Source organism: Chlorocebus sabaeus, chromosome 21, assembly GCF_047675955.1.
Source record: "Chlorocebus sabaeus isolate Y175 chromosome 21, mChlSab1.0.hap1, whole genome shotgun sequence".
NCBI classification, from domain to species: Eukaryota; Metazoa; Chordata; class Mammalia; order Primates; family Cercopithecidae; genus Chlorocebus; species Chlorocebus sabaeus.
The window spans coordinates 53,998,614-54,015,758 of record NC_132924.1 but is presented as its reverse complement, the minus strand read 5'-3'; the positions used below and the strand labels follow the sequence as shown (position 1 = coordinate 54,015,758).

The window sequence follows — 17,145 nt, the reverse complement described above, 5'->3', positions numbered from 1 at the left end:
TTTTTAGAGGGATGGTGGCATTAGTTATGATGTAAGGATATCGGCTGGATGTAATGATATCTGCTAGAGGGGACAGTTTTGAATGTGCAATTGAAGTGTATACGGTTTTTTCCCTCAGTTCTCCCTCCCTCTCTCTCCCTCCCTCCCTCTCTCCCCTCCTCCACCCCCTTCTCCCTCTCTCTCTTCCCCTCCCCTTTATATATTCATGCATCAGAGCACTCCTGCACTGGAAACAGTTTATGCTCAACTGGAGATTTTCATGGTAAATTTCTGAAAACTTATTTGTGGAACGTGTTCGCTTTTCCTTCCATTTTTAAGTACACTTAACAGTCCAGTTGAGCTGTTGAAGGATCTCAAGTTTCTTTTTTGTTAGATGTCAAAGGTAATGGTGAGCTGGTGGATGCTGTGGGTTTCCCTTAGTGTTTTCTGTTTTGCTTTGGTTTTGTTTATGTCTAGGGACACAGTGCATGATCTAGTTGAGCCCTGGGGGAGAAAAGGAAGATTAGCCAAAACAGAGACTTAAAGCTCATAAGAGAGAGTGGAATAGCTAATATTATTAGATACCAGCCTAGAGCTACAGATGCTGCTGCTGCATTGTGGAGGGAACAGATCATGCTGGGTGGAAAAATCTCTGCTTGGAAGGGAAACACTGTCAAAGTCTGTACATTGTTTTTGTGGTATGTGGAATTTTTTTTTTTTAATGGAGTTTTCTGAAGGTGTTAGAGTTGGAGAAAGTGGTTGTCTGCGTTATGATACATTGCAGTCTTGGTGTTTTTGTTTTAATATTTCAGACCTGTAATTAGCATGTTGCTAACGTACTTGTTTTCTGACCACTTGATGTTGAACCAGTGTAGGATGTAGTGCAGTGGGATGAGTACATGAGCACCAAGAAATACATCCTGTAATCTGTATGCACTGGGAGGAATATGCTCCTCCACTCCTCCCCCAGGTCAAGCCAGCTGCTGCAGAAACTGACATCCTCCAGCAAATCCTGAATGAATGAATGAAAACAACGTGATCGCCCTAATAATGACCACAACTGAACACACATCTTTGGCTGTATTTTGTAGAAAAGGCCACCATTTTCTAACAGATTAATGCCATATGCAACTCTTGCACATTTTCTAGAACTGTATGAAATGAGAAATAAGAGAATGAACAGAAAACAGTTACATAAATTTTTTAGTGATTTTGCTTCAACAGTGCACAAATTGAGTTTTGGGATTTTCTTTTTGGGACTAAGAGGCATAAAATAAGCATTGCAGATTGTAGGTCTTGTGGATGTGAGTAAGAGAAGTTTCAGCAATTGCTGCAACAACATAATGGTCATCTAGTACCCTCCTCCCCTTTTGTATATAAACACTAACATCTTACAACAGATAATAGTACAACTTGTTTTTCTGCATCCTTCAAAAGGTTTAATTGCTTAGGAATTACATGCTCCATCATCAAGCAGTTTTAATGAAATTTGTGATCTGGCTTAAACTATTCTCTTTGTTGTAGTATGGCACATCCGAGTTTAATGCGATTTTAATGCAATCATGATGAAAACACTTTTCTGAGTCTGGTTGTGCAGCAGACAGATTTGCAGTGTCAGAGAGCTTGTGTTGGGAATGCAAGGGCTTTCTTTGCTAGAGATGTTTTTCTACTGTTTTAAACACCAGGTGGTTTTGTCAGTTTTTTACATTGAAGTGATTTTTGAATGCGGGCTTCTGTACCCCCAGTTCCGTGATTATATTACTCCTATGTTACTTCTCCATGTCCCGCCTTTTACCCCCACTACCCAAATTAAAACTGTCCTACTAATCTGTTTCCTTAGCCATTTAAAATCCTTGATCTGAACAGTTGATTTAATTTTTAGAATGATTGTCTTCTCACTTTCTTTTGAATGCTTTAAGGTTCTGATTTGAGTGGATTTTAGCCTCCACTGGTCAAGGCTCCTGCCGCTGCCACTGCTGCTGCAGACACTGACATCACTATACTGCATGAATGAAAAACAACAACGTGCTCCATTTCTTCCTCTGCTCTCCACCTCCTCCTTTTTCTGCACACTTCAGTGTATGTGGGGGTGTGTGTGTGCACGCAAGAGGGTGTTAAAACTGCGTTTGAAACTACATTTTAAAACATTAAGTAGTTGATGGCTCAAGGGGTGGGTATATAGTATAAAGGCATATTGTTTATGAAAAACTGCAAGTGCTGTGGGCATTTGGACTAAAGGTGACATAACTGAGCATTCAGTATTTCATGCATTTCATCTGGAGTGATGATTATAGGAGAAAATAGGGAAGCTTAAATTTTTTTTGTGATTCTTTTACCAAAAAATTATGAAACAACACAATTTCTAAATACATTATGTCATTATCTGTGTCTTAAGCATTCTTAATGTGAATATTTGTAGGGCTGAGGCTAGAGTAACAGAGAATTGATATCAGATTGTTTCACAAGGCTGAGGAAAAGCTGAATTCTATAAATAGGAATAGTCAATTTTAATATTATTATATTAATTTATACAACCCAGGAAAAAATGGTAATTTCCTTTATTTTTGTAGCATAGTTTTAAATAATTTAAATGGTTACCATAATAGAAATACATAAATTGCCAAACACCTTGCTGTGTATATAGAGGACATGGAGTTTTACAAATTGAAACTGTTTTGTTTGTGCTCATGGATCATCCTCTTTTTGCTTGTTTTCTTTTTTTCTTTTGTATTTTTAAAACTTCAAAGTTTGTTATTTACATTCATTTCTGTACTTTTGCCATTAGTAAAATGTCATCCTCCCTCTTGTTTGGTTCTGAAGGGTCTTGCAGTGGTGAATGACAGGCTGCTGAATGAATCCTCAGGCTCCCTGTGATGTGTTTGTAATAGATGTAAAATCATAAAGTATTATGCAAATAGTTTTTTTTTGTAATGGTAATACATAAAGTCTACCTTTGAGATAAATAGAGCAACTCAAATGAGAAAAAGCAGGATGTTAGTGTTAAAATTAATGATCTTTAAGCTAAAATCATTAGTAACAACCAAAGGAAAATATAATGAAGTTGCTTCTTTTTGAAACCTCACAGAGCAGAACCCATGGATTTAAACATAGAACAAATATAGTTTTACTGTCCAAGATAGTAAGTAGGAAATGCAAATCTTTGTGTGTGTGTGTTTTGTAAAGATAGAGCATTAGGATGAATTATAAGTTCTAAAAGATGTAATAACAGTCATATTTAGAGTACTCTGGATGGAGAATACAGCTTATTTTTAAGTGTACCAAATCTAATAAAAACATGGAAGAGCCTGTAATTTATATAACTCCTGTTATGAAAAATGGCATGTGTTGGTTCCTGATTTAACATATCAGGTTTATTTAGGCCTAATACGCTACCAGATTGCTAACTCTAGAGTGAAATTTAATTAGACTTTTTCATGAGCATCTTGAGAGCCACATTGTTTTATACATAAAGAAGTTATGATTCTATTCTAAGAGATAATACAAATCTAATGTTAACCGCATGTAATATGTTTGCCTGTTAATTCTTTTGCTTTCAGTTTTTATCTTTTCCTTAAATTTATCTTTTTAAGTCATTTTTATACTGTTCTCAGTGGAATACAAAACATTTTAATAATTTTTTCTCTTTTAAAAGAGATACTCAGATATTCTCTTTCTATAAAGTTTATTCTCAGGCTGATATTCTTGGAAATTAAGATCCTCCCTTTCCATTTTAAAATTAATTAATTTTCCTAGAGTGCTTATAGAAACTTGTTTCAAAGCTTTCTTCTACTAGAGTGAAAATACCTTAACGTTTTAGCTTTTTCTAAATAAACAGGTTTCACATACTGACTTTTGGGAAAGGTTTTCATTCTCAGAAAACTATACTAGAGAGCAGCGGTGTTCATTATTTACAGAACTAATTTTTTCCTTCAGTTATCTCATGGTGCCTAAAATTTCTAGATCAATGAGTGAATAGCAAAATAGATAAATGAATTTATAGTTATTTAATCAAAATCTGTCTTATGTTCAAAGATTATATTCCTCTCAAATAACTGTTATTCTAACTGTATTGAATATTGAACACCTAGCATGTGTGAATCACCTTAATGAGTTTTTAATTGTATGTAAAGTTCTGTGTGTATATATTGAACTGGAAATCATTTTATTAATTACAGTACTTTTTACTGAAGAACTGCATTGTACATTTCTGCAAGGACTTAATGCAAATTAGCATTTGTACTTTGGGGAAATGTTGAAGGATAATGGCATCCTTGTGATTTTTGTTTTACTTGTGATAAGTCAGACTACATGTGAATAAGAAAATAAAGGAGTAACTGGGCTCCACAGCAGTGAATAGAATGGAAATAAATGACAGTGTTCAACAAATGGCTAGTCGGAGAGGGTTTTCCTTTGTCTGAAATTTTAAAAAATTCTAGAAGTCTGTTTTGTTAAAACATTCACAGGTAGTTAATAATCCGCTAAAGAGTATATTCTAATGACTTAGTTCTTCTTAATTTTAGTTTGGTCTTTTCTCCAGAACTTAACATTTCCAGACACCACCAAGATAGACTTTTCGGCAGCCCCTGTCCTAGTCTGTGTCTGACACTGTTTTTTGTCTTCAGTATATAATTTATTCTTTTATTAAGTGTCTGAGAAGCTAAATCACTGACACTCTTTTTGTGCTACATACTGTTTAATTATTTTAACAAGAGGTTGAATTTATGTAACTTCTGGTCTCTGCCAAAAGTAAGTGGAGGAAAGAGAATACAAGTACTCATATATTGATATAGAAAGCCTAGGGGACTGATGGAAGAGCAGATACTACCTGTGTTTCCCGCTACTCTTCATCTGGACCCTTGAAAGTGACCATAAGTTGACTCATCATGTAGCTATTCTAGAAGAATTTTTGTGCTTATTCTGAAAAACAAATTATAATGGATTAGCAATAATTCTGAAAAGTCTAAGGATTTTACTTATATTATGAACAAATTGTGGAAAAGTATTTCACTGTAGCATGAACAAACATGGCAGATACCTTTAAGCAGTGTTGTTTATTCCAAGTGAATGTTACTGAGGCACATACCAAGAGGCAAGTTCATGAATACCTCAGTGACTTCACCTATACTATGCTGTGTCTCTAGTTGTAGGTAGGAAGGAAGAAAACATGTATTTGTGTGCCAACTATATACTAAGCAATGTATACTTTGATTCAGCAAGGATTTAGGATGTGGATCTTCTCATTCCAGATCCAGTGTTCGTTCCATAAAACTATCCTGATGCTCCTAACTAAAAAAGACTCTGATGTTGATGATCAGCTGTGATTTCTGAGCTAAAAGAATGACAAAGGAATTGGTTTTCTTTTGTTTCCATGGCACTATTATGCTGTGCTGGGATATGATCTGACATTTTCAGAATGTCTAAAAATGTGAGACCTAGTTTGTTGAATGTAACTAAAATAAAATATAGATGGATTGGCCATTTTTCTCCATTTCTTTCTTGCATAAAGAGAGAGAGGCAGAGAGAATGTGTGTGTGTGTGAGAGAGAAATTCTTGTTCCTGAGAGAGACAGACACAGAGAAATTCTTGATTCTGAAGATAGGAACATGATTGTATCTGGCCTTTCTTACATATAATCAGAATCTGTACTGTCCTCGAATCACTTTATAGTGGATATAAGTGCTTTTCTCCCCTTTTCTCTCTTCATAAATGTTAAAAGTTAATTACATATGGTGCTAAACTGATGAAAGCTTCAGGATTCACTAAACAGAGACTGGTCTCAGGTGATTGTCCCAGCAACTGGCACTAGGTTGATTCAGCCCTCCCAAAAGACAGCAGGCTTCCAAGAGCCTGTAATTTGTGGGTTGAACTGTGTACATATATAACTTAATGAAGTTCACCATAGTACACCTTAATGATGGCTCACCAAAAATAATGATAATTTAAAGAAGCTAGTGGGCCAGGTGCAGTGTCTCATGCCTGTAATCCCAGCTCTTTGGGAGGCTGTGGTGGGCAGATCACTTGAGGTCAGGAGTTCGAGACCAGCCTGGCCAACATGGTGAAACTCTGTCTCTACTAAAAATACAGAAATTAACTGGGCATGGTGGTGCGCCCCTATAATCCCAGCTACTTGGGAGGCTGAGACACGAAAGTCGCTTGAACCTGGGAAGTGGAGGTTGCAGTGAGCCAAGATCACGCCATTGCACTCCAGCTTGGGCAACAGGAGCGAAACTATCTCAAAAAAAAAAAAAAAAAAAGAAAAGAAAAGAAACGAAATGAAACTAGTAACCCATGGTTGTGTGGCAAGGTCAGTGTCCAAAATTGTCTACCAGGTTATTAGAATTGTTAAGAAATCCTGCCGGGCATGGTGGTTCACACCTGTAATCCCAGCACTTTGGGAAGTTGAGGCAGGCAGATGGCTTGAGTTCAGGATTTCAAGACCAACCTGAGCAACATAACAAGACCTTGCCTCTACACTAAATACAAAAGTTAGTGTGGGCATGGTGGCACACTCCTGTAGTCCAGCTACTCAGGAGGCTGAGACAGGAGGATCACTTGAGCCCAGGAGGCAGAGGTTACAGTGAGCTGAAATCACCTCACTGCACTCCAGCCTGGGTACTAGAATGGGGTGCTGTCTCAAAAAAAAAAAAAAAAAAAAAGTTAAGAAATCCACCAACCATCTAGATGTGTTTCATAATGAAAAGGCAAAAACTGCTACAACTTCCTGTCTAGTGTTACTGAAGATCAAATACTTATTAACTACTGACAGTAATAATTCCTTATTTATTCTGTATGGCCATAAAGAAAACTTTTGTGAATAGTTTCATGTAGCTAATTTTAACTTTTACATTACTAAAAAATTAACTTTCTGATGAAACATTTTCTAACATTATTACACACTTGATTGTAAAGCACAGTGAACAAGACATAAAGGAACTCCTTGTGGCTTGATTAGCTTCATTAATAACTATTATTGATAACTTATATACATAAAAATGATTACTATAGATGATAATGAGAATAAGACTGAATGAGTATTGACTGACTAGAGTTGCACTATAACTGATTCTATAAATTTGCTTTTGGGATTATTTGCTGTTTTTCTGATGAAGGTGGAGCAAAGCATGTTTGACTGGACTAGTCCTAGGTGGTATAACCTGGCTGTTTTCTCTAGAACTAATTATCAAATGAAAGACCAGAGCAATTATTTTCCAAATGGTTCCATAGATATATCTTAGACACATAAATGTATCCTGAGAAATACTAGGTTTGGAGTCAAGAAACTTGAGTTATCTTTTCAGTTTTGACATTTGATTTATATGATAAGCCACTAACTCTGCATCTTATCTTCTGTGTCTTTAAAATGAAGGGAATAGGCTTTTTAAGATTTTGGTTGGGTAGGGAAAAGATTCTGCTATTGAAAAGAAAAAGTTTATTAGGCTAGATGAGTCTTAAAGTTTTTATTTATTGAGCTTTTATGCCAACTACTAATCTTTGGTAGAATCCAATATAAGGTACTTTTATTAACCTCTTTTCACAGATGAGGAAACGAGGTCCTGGGAAGTTAAGTAATTTGCCCAAGATGAGGCAGCATGCACAGGGCTCTTGTAATGCTCTAAGTCCTGACTTCAAGATAGCTGAAAGTTGTTGTTGGAACCCAGTTAGTTATGGGGCAGGAAAGTATGCACAATGTATTATCCCACTGCTTATACAGTTAAGTCATAGAAAGGCTAAATATAGCTTTGGGGCGGTGAAGGAAGAAGAGAAAGCTAAATGGGACTAGACCCTAGTGTGCATGGAACTTAAAATAGCTGCAAATATCCCCAGTAAGTATGCCATCATTGGGCCTTCCCTTTGGTCCCTAAAGGACCTATCACTTTGTTTAGACAGAATTTAGCATTTGATTTTTAAAAACTTCCGTTCACTTGACATTTCAAAATCTGAGTAGAATAAGGTCTCCTTTTTGTATATTCATATTTGGCAGTGTAAACTTTTAAAAATCTACCCATTTATAATGTAGTATATGGCTACCTTCAGCCCCATCATTATGATTCTCTACATTTATCATCCTTTGATATTTTAGCAATATTCAACATAGTATCTTTTTATACAACACTGTCATGGCAAAGCAAGGCACACTACCTTAAAAAGTTTTGTTTATATCTACTTGGCCGTTTCACTTCTTTTAGGTTTGTTGATATAATATAGAAAAGAAATTTTAGTCTCTATGTTCATAATTTCTTCCAGGGTGTTTTGGCATTTTTTTCAATGTTATTTGTGCTTTCTGTAAGTTCTGCATAGTAGTTAATGTGGAAATGATTTTCTTTTATAAGTAATATTAGAAATTGTATTTGTTGTTAGGAGATTAAAAGTATTATATAGAGTCTTTGTGATGGATAAAGTTTCTCATAACATTTCTTCTGTAATTATATTTACTTTTCTAGTTAATTATATCAGTTATACATTGAATTAGTGAAGTGTAATGCTGGTATCTTAGAAGATAATAAAAACAGGACTCAGTGGCTCAGGGTTACATCAAGTCTAGCCATATGGAAACTTTACTATTCCTCATACAAACTTGTGAAGTGATCTTTCCATGAAGGTACAAAAATACCATAGTAAAATGTAGATTGGTTTATATATTAGCTCATTATAAACAAAATATATTTATAATATCTTTTGAAGTTCCGTAAGTGCAATTTTATTTCTTCTAAAGTATTCTTGGAGTTACTCCGACACTTTGCCCCTAAAAGAATCAATCAACTGTCCTCTTTCTGCTTTAAGTCAGATCATTTAAGTATCTAGGACTTAACTAAACTGGTGTTGGCAAACATTGCTAAATGCAGTTTCATTAGTATTGCAGAAGTGAGGATTTAGACTGTGCTCAGAAATTAGATTCTTGAAAAAAGCTACAGTGTTCTGCAATATTTTGATCATATAGCTTAAAAAGTATATATTAAAGGTTTATTAATACTTTACATGCCAGAGTGCCCTCTTTAAAAAAAGAAAGAAACACATTCAGGGAATTGCATTTGCTCACTTTTTATCTTTTTGGGTAACAAAAAGTGGGTCAAATTCTTAGCTGATTTTCCTTGTTCAGAAATATACTATTATCCTTGTTCAGAAATACACTATTCTCACTGAACTTTCAATTTTATATATGAATTGTTTATTTTTAAGTTAGCTTGAGCTTTTTCTGGTGTTCTGTTTTGAAGTTGCCACTCTGTTTATTTGTGGCATTAGATGAAACTTAAAATATTTATCTTTCTTTCATTTGATGAAGCTTAAAATATTAATCATTTCATTCTATGGTTTCCATAACATGCTTAGATCTAATGTATCTTGCTGCCTGTACATATTATAATATTATACTATAGTTTGGCCTTGGATGATGTCACTGGCCCTTTCTTTCTCTGCACACATATACATTAGTGCAGAAGTCTGAACTGTATTGTTGGATGTGGCTTCTTGTGTAGTAATGTAGTAATATGTAGTAATAATGTTGTGTAGTAATCTTGGGCAGTGATGCCTTGTGAGGCTGTTGAGATAAGGAGGACTTGACTTTGGCTAAATATCTGCTATTGCTGAGCTAGAATGGGAAGTGACAAACTTTTCATGTGTTGTGTCACCATTTACCTGAAACCTTGGTTGTTGAATGCACAGTGACCCATTTTTCTTTCTTTTCTTCTTTCTTTTTCTTTCTGTCTGTCTTTCTGGCAGTGTCTCTCTGTGTTGCCCAGGCTGGAGCACAGTGGCACGATCTTGGCTCACTGCAACCTCTGCCTCCTGGGTTCAAGTGATTCTTCTGCCTCAGCCTCCCAAATAGCTGGAACCACAGGAGTGTGTTACCACACCTGGCTAATTTTTTTGCATTTTTAGTAGAGACGGGCTTTCGAACTCCTGGCCTCAAGTGATCCGCCTGCCTCGGCCTCTCAAAATGCTGGGATTACAGGTGTGAGCCACTGGGTCTGGCCCTATTTTTCTTTCTTATAATCAGACTTTACCTATTTTCAGTTTCTATTGACTTTTTGTTTTTGCCTTAAATATTAGCAACCTCCCCAGGGTTTATAGCCAAGGAGGAGTGGGTGCCATGGTGGTTCTACTGGAGACTACTTTGAGCAATGTGGTTGTTGATTTGTACACTGAGCAGCAGCCTAGCAACTGTGAACTTTTTGAGAGCAGGTACCACGGTTTAAGGACATTTGTGATGGCAGTGCCAAGCATCTAGAAGGTACTCGCCTGCTTTAATTTTTTGAGATTGTACAAAATAAAATATTACAATTATTGCCTTATTCACAGTGTACAAAAGGATTTTGTCATACAAACTGTTGATCCTATAGGGACTAGTCATGGAGGAGAGTCTATTTTTGGTCAATTGTATGGTGATCAAGCAAGCTTTTTTGAGACAGAAAACGTCCCAAGAGTTAAACACAAGAAGAAAGGCACAATGTCCTTGGTGAATAATGGCAGTGATCAACAGGGATCTCAGTTTCTTATCACTACAGAAGAAAATCTAGATTACCTTGATGGTACTATACAGTATTTGGTGAGGTGACAGAAGGCATTGACACAATTAAGAAAATTAATGAGACTTTTGTTGACAAGGACTTTGTACCATATCAGGATATCAGGATAAATTATACAGTGATTTTAGATGATCCGTTTTGATGGCATTCCTCATTTATTAATCCCTGATCTATCACCAGAACCTACAAGGGAACAATTAAAGAGTGGTAGAATTGATGCAGATGAAGAAATTGATCATTTCAAAGGAAGGTCAGCTGAAGAAATAGAAGAAATAAAGGCAGAAAAAGAAGCTAAAACTCAGGCTTTACTTTTAGAATGGTAGGAGACCTACCTGATGCAGATATTAAACCTACAGAAAAATCTGCTGTGTTTGTAAATTGAATCCAGTGACTACAGATGAAGATCTGGATATAATACTCTCTAGATTTGGGCCAATAAGAGGTTGTGAAGTTATCTGGGACTGGAAGACAGGAGAAACCCTCTGTGATGCTTTTCTTTTTCTTTCTTTCTGTCTTGTCTTGTCTTTTTCTTTTCTTTTCTTTTTTCTTTCTTTTGAGATGGAGTCTCACTCTGTTGCCTAAGCTGGAGTACAGTGTCGTGATCTTGGCTCACTGCAGCCTCTACCTCCTGGGTTCAAGTGATTCTCCCCACCTAGCCTCCCGAGTAGCTGGGACTACAGGCGTGCACCACCACACCGGGCTAATTTTTGTATTTTTAGTAGTGACAAGGTTTTGCCATGTTGGCCAGGCTGGTCTTGAACTCCTGACCTCAGGTAATTCACCTGCCTCAGCCTCCCAAAGTGCTGGGATTACAGATGTATGCTTTTATTGAATTTGAAAAGGAAGAAGACTGTGAGAAAGCCTTCTTAAAAATGGACAGTGTACTTATAGATGACAGAAGAAAACATGGATTTTAGCCAGTCTGCTACAAAGGTTAAATGGAAGGAAAAGGTGAGAAGTACAACAAGAGTGATTTAAAGGAGTGTAAAAAGGAACAGGATAAACCATCTAATTTGGTTCTGAAAGATAAAGCCCAAACAGGAGGCAAAATATGCTGTTGTATTAGATGAGCAGGCAGAAGACTCAAAGTCAAGTCACTCACTTACAAGTAAAAAACACAAGAAGAAAACCCATCACTGCTCTGAAGAAAAAGAAGATGAAGACTGCATACCTATCAAAAATACTAATCCAGATAATTATAGAGAAAGTTTGGAGTTTGGTCACTATGAAGAAGAAGAAAGCTGTTGGGAGAAATGAAAGAGTAAAAAGAGAGACTGAACTCAGAACCGAAGTCGTAGCTGATCTCGAGAGAGGAATGGCCATTATAATAATAGTCACAAATCCAAATACCAGACATCTTTACGAAAGAGAAAGGAGGAAAAAGGGACTGAGGCAGAAGTCCAAAGAAATCCAAAGATAAAGAAAAATCTAAGTACAGATGAAAGATGAAGAGGCAGAATTGAGTGGCTAACATATTCACCCTTGTCTAACTTAGAGTGCCAGGAAAGCAGATGTTCAGATTTTGTGTCAAAGCTTGTCATTTTTTTTCATACTGGGATTATCGCCCTTTAAATTATTAATACTGATTATATAGGGCACTGAAGGAACTCAGCGTTTTCTTTGTATACTTTTTTACAATAATTTTATTGTTATACATAAATGGTAGTCTTCATTTTTGAAGTCTTTCACATTTTTACTGTTTTTTTTAAAAAATGAAGTATTATGTACTGCCAAAATATATAAACATGTACTTATAAGGCAAAGGGATAACAAATACGAATATCTGTGTACTCATCAGCCAGCTTAAGATCTAGAATATTGCCTACACTTTAGACGTCCCATAAGAACCCTGTCCCTCTCAAGTAATTATTTGGAAATTTGTGTTGATCATTTGCTTTGTACATAGGTATCTCTTTGTATGTTTCTCAGTTTTGTATAGATGGCATAATGTTTACTTTTGTGGCTTTCATTTTTATTGCTGTATAGTATTACATGAATGCTTCTGTTGATGGACATTTGAGTTTTATTTATTTTTGTTTTGGCTGTTGAAACAATGCTGCTGTGAACATTGTCTATGTAGGAGTTACAGTGCTTGATCATGTGCTGAGTATCTTCATTTGTATAAAATAATGTCAAATTATAAAAAATATTAGACTTATAGCCTTTAATTACTATTCAGTTATGTTAGCTAATCTTTAGGACACTTACCCTGTTGTACTTTGTATTAAACGTGTGGTCAAAAAATAATGTGTTTATGCAGATATTCCTGTTCAATGAAATACATGTTGTAGTTAACTTCTTGGTAAAGCAAACAATGTTAAATGAATCATATTTTGTGACTTTTCTTTTTTATGGGCATATGGAACACTGAAGAAAATCTTATGGCCTCTGACTATAATGATGTAAGAAACCATATAAAATTGTATGTAGGAATTTTAGGAAATAGGGATGTTTAGGAAAAGTAATGAAATTAATTATAATTAATACTTGTTTTGTTAATCTTAAAATATTCTTTTTTGTTTTTAAAATACTTTATTGCTATAAAATGCTAACAATCGTTTAAACCTTCAGTGAATTGTAATTTTTTTATTATACTTTATGTTCTAGGGTACATGTGCACAACGTGCAGGTTTGTTACATATGTGTACATGTGCCATGTTGGTGTGCTGCACCCATTAACTCATTTATATTAGGTATATCTCCTAATGCTATCCCTCCCCACTGCCCCCACCCCACGACAGACCCCGGTGTGTGATGTTCCCCTTCCTGTGTCCAAGTGTTCTCATTGTTCAATTCCCACCTAGGAGTGAGAACATGCGGTGTTTGGTTTTCTGTCCTTGTGATAGTTTGCTGAGAATGATGGTTTCCAGCTGCATCCATGTGCCTACAAAGGACACGAACTCATCCTTTTTATGACTGCATAGTATTCCATGGTGTATATGTGCCACATTTTCTTAATCCAGTCTATCATTGATGGACATTTGGGTTGATTCCAAGTCTTTGCTATTGTGAATAGTGCCGCAGTAAACATACGTGTGCATGTATCTTTATAGCAGCATGATTTATAATCCTTTGAGTGTATCCCCAGTAATGGGATGGGCTGGGTCAAATGATATTTCTAGTTCTAGATCCTTGAGGAATCGCCACACTGTCTTCCACAATGATTGAACTAGTTTACAGTCCCACCAACAGTGTAAAAGTATTCCTGTTTCTCCACATCCTCTCCAGCACCTGTTGTTTCTTGACTTTTTAATGATCGCCATTCTAACTGGTGTGAGATGGTATCTCATTGTGGTTTTGATTTGCATTTCTCTGATGGCCATTGATGATGAACATTTTTTCATGTGTCTGTTGGCTGTATGAATGTCTTCTTTTGAGAAGTTCTGTTCATATCCTTTGCCCTCTTTTTGATGGGGATGTTTGTTTTTTCTTGTAAATTTGTTTGAGTTCTTTATAGGTTCTGGATATTAGCCCTTTGTCAGATGAGTAGGTAGCAAAAATTTTCTCCCATTGTGTAGGTTGCCTCTTCACTCTGATGGTAACTTCTTTTGCTGTGCAGAAGCTCTTTAGTTTAATTAGATCCCATTTGTCAATTTTGGCTTTTGTTGCCATTGCTTTTGGTGTTTTAGATATGAAGTCCTTGCCCATGCCTATGTCCTGAATGGTATTGCTTAGGTTTTCTTCTAGGGTTTTTATGAGTCTCTAATCCATCTTGAATTAATTTTTGTATAAGGTGTGAGGAAGGGATCCAGTTTTAGCTTTCCACTTATGGCTAGCCAGTTTTTCCAGCACTATTTATTAAATAGGGAATCCTTTGCCCATTTCTTGTTTTTGTCAGGTTTATCAAAGATCAGATGGTTGTAGATGTGTGGTGGTATTTCTGAGGGCTCTATTCTGTTCCATTGGTCTATATCTCTGTTTTGGTACCAGTACTATGCTGTTTTGGCTACTGTAGCCTTGTATAGTTTGAAGTCAGGTAGTGTGATGCCTCCAGCTTTATTCTTTTTGCATAAGCAAAAATTCTTTTGCTTATGCAAAAAGAATAAAGCCATAAGCCAAGATTGTCTTGGCTATACGGGCTCTGTTTTGGTTCTATATGAAATTTAAAGTAGTTTTTTCTAATTCTGTGAAGAGAGTCAATGGTAGCTTGATGGGGATAGCATTGAATCTATACATTACTTTGGGCTAATGGCCATTTTCATGATATTGATTCTTCCTATATATGAGCATGGAATGTTTTTCCATTTGTTTGTGTCCTTTCGTATTTCCTTGAGCAGTGGTTTGTAGTTCTCCTTGAAGAGGTCTTTGACGTCCCTTGTAAGTTGGATTCCTAGATATTTTATTCTCTTTCTAGCAATTGTGAATGGGAGTTCACTCATGAGTTGGCTCTCTGTCAATTATTTGTTTATAGGAATGCTTGTGATTTTTGCACATTGATTTTGTATCCTGAGACTTTGCTGAAGTTGCATATCAGTTTAAGGAGATTTTGGGCTGAGACAATGGGGTTTTCTAAATACACAATCATGTCATCTGCAAACAGGAACAATTTGGCTTCCTCTTTTCCTAATTGAATACCCTGTATTTCTTTCTCCTGCCTGATTGCCCTGGCCAGAACTTCCAACACTATGTTGAATAGGAGTCGTGAGAGAGGGCATCCTGTCTTGTGCCAGTTTTCAAGGGGAATGCTTCCAGTTGTTGCCCATTCAGTATGACATTGGCTGTCGGTTTGTCATAAAAAGCTCTTAGTATTTTGAGATACATCCCATCAATACCAAATTCATTGAGAGTTTTTAGCATGAAGGGCTGTTGAATTTTATCAGAGTCCTTTTCTGCATGTATTAAGATAATCATGTGGTTTTTGTCTTTGGTTCTGTTTATATGCTGGGTTACGTTTACTGATTTGCGTATGTTGAAGCAGCCTTGCATCCCAGGGATGAAGCCCACTTGATCATGGTGGATAAGCTTTTGGATGTGCTGCTGGATTCGGTTTGCCAGTATTTTATTGAGGATTTTTGCATCGATGTTCATCAGGGATATTGGTCTAAAATTCTCTTTTTTTGTTGTGTCTCTGCCAGACTTTGATATCAGGGTGGTGCTGGCCTCATAAAATGAGTTAGGGAGGATTCCCTGTTTTTCTGTTGATTGGAATAGTTTCAGAAGGAATGGTACCAGCTCCTCCTTGTACCTCTGGTAGAATTCGGCTGTGAATCCATCTGGTCCTGGACTTTTTTGGTTGGTAGGCCATTAATTATTGCCACAATTTCAGAGTCTGTTATTGGTCTATTCAGGGATTCAACTTCTTCCTGGTTTAGTCTTGGGAGGGTGTACGTGTCCAGGAATTTATCCATTTCTTCTAGATTTTCTAGTTTATTTGCGTACAGGTGTTTATAGTATCCTTTGATGGTAGTTTGTATTTCTGTGGGATCAGTGGTGATATCCCCTTTATCATTTTTTATTGCATCTATTTGGTTCTTCTCTCTTTTCTTCTTAGTCTTGCTAGCAGTCTATCAATTTTGTTGATCTTGTCAAAAAACCAACTCCTGGATTCATTGATTTTTTTAAGGGTTTTTTGTGTCTTTATCTCCTTCAGTTCTGCTCTGATCTTAGTTATTTCTTGCCTTCTGCCAGCTTTTGAACATGTTTGCTCTTGCTTCTCTAATTCTTTTAATTGTGATGTTATGGTGTCAATTTTAGCTCTTTCCTGCTTTCTCTTGTGGGCCTTTAGTGCTATAAATTTCCCTCTACACATTGCTTTAAATGTGTCCCAGAGATTCTGGTGTATTGTGTCTTTGCTCTCATTGGTTTCAAAGAACATGTTTCTGCCTTCATTTCGTTATATACCCAGTAGTCATTCAGGAGCAGGTTGTTCAGTTTCCATGTAACTGAGCAGTTGTGAGTGAGTTTCTTAATCCTAAGTTCTAGTTTGATTGCACTGTGTCTGAGAGACAGTTTGTTATAATTTCTGTTCTTTTACATTTGGCTGAGGAGTACTTTACTTCCAACTATGTGGTCAATTTTGGAATAAGTGCGATGTGGCGCTGAGAAGAATGTATAGTCTGTTGATTTGGGGTGGAGAATTCTGTAGATGTCTGTTAGGTCTACTTGGTGCAGAGTTGAGTTCAATTCCTGGATATCCTTATTAACTTTCTGTCTCATTGATCTGTCTAATGTTGACAGTGGGTTGTTAAAGTCTCCCATTATGAAGTCTAGTCTCTAAGGACTTACCAATAATTTTAAAATATTATTCCATTATTGAATTAAGTGCCTCAAAATATAAAATATATAGTGCAGTAGCTGAATCTTTGATTGTTTTGACCCCCTGTATTATTCCATAGGTAATGTAGTGATTCTAGAGGCTTTAATAGTTTAGTTATGATTTTTCATTTATCTTAATGTTTCTATAACTCTGTATTCAAGGTAATTTTGGTGCATATCTGTGCTTCACCAAATAATACCATGTCATTTTTAGTATTCCGGCATCTACCATGGTTTCTGGTGTTTAGAAAGCCAGGCTTGCAGTGAATATTTGTTAAATCCTTACATAGGGTTTATATAGAGATTTCTGTTTAGCTATATATGTTCACATCAGTGATTTGAACCCAGCTACATGAACAATGATTGTCAGGGCATGCAAGTCCTATGA

At 36.2% G+C, this 17,145-nt stretch overlaps 1 protein-coding gene and 1 pseudogene across 4 annotated transcripts in view; both read left to right on the top strand.

The window, feature by feature from the left end:
• The window catches only part of GLCCI1 (glucocorticoid induced 1), a 125,279-nt gene that overhangs the window by 1,441 nt on the left and 106,693 nt on the right, over positions 1 to 17,145 (top strand). The window lies entirely within an intron of this gene.
• Positions 269 to 13,220, top strand: LOC103226495 (peptidyl-prolyl cis-trans isomerase-like 4; annotated as a pseudogene).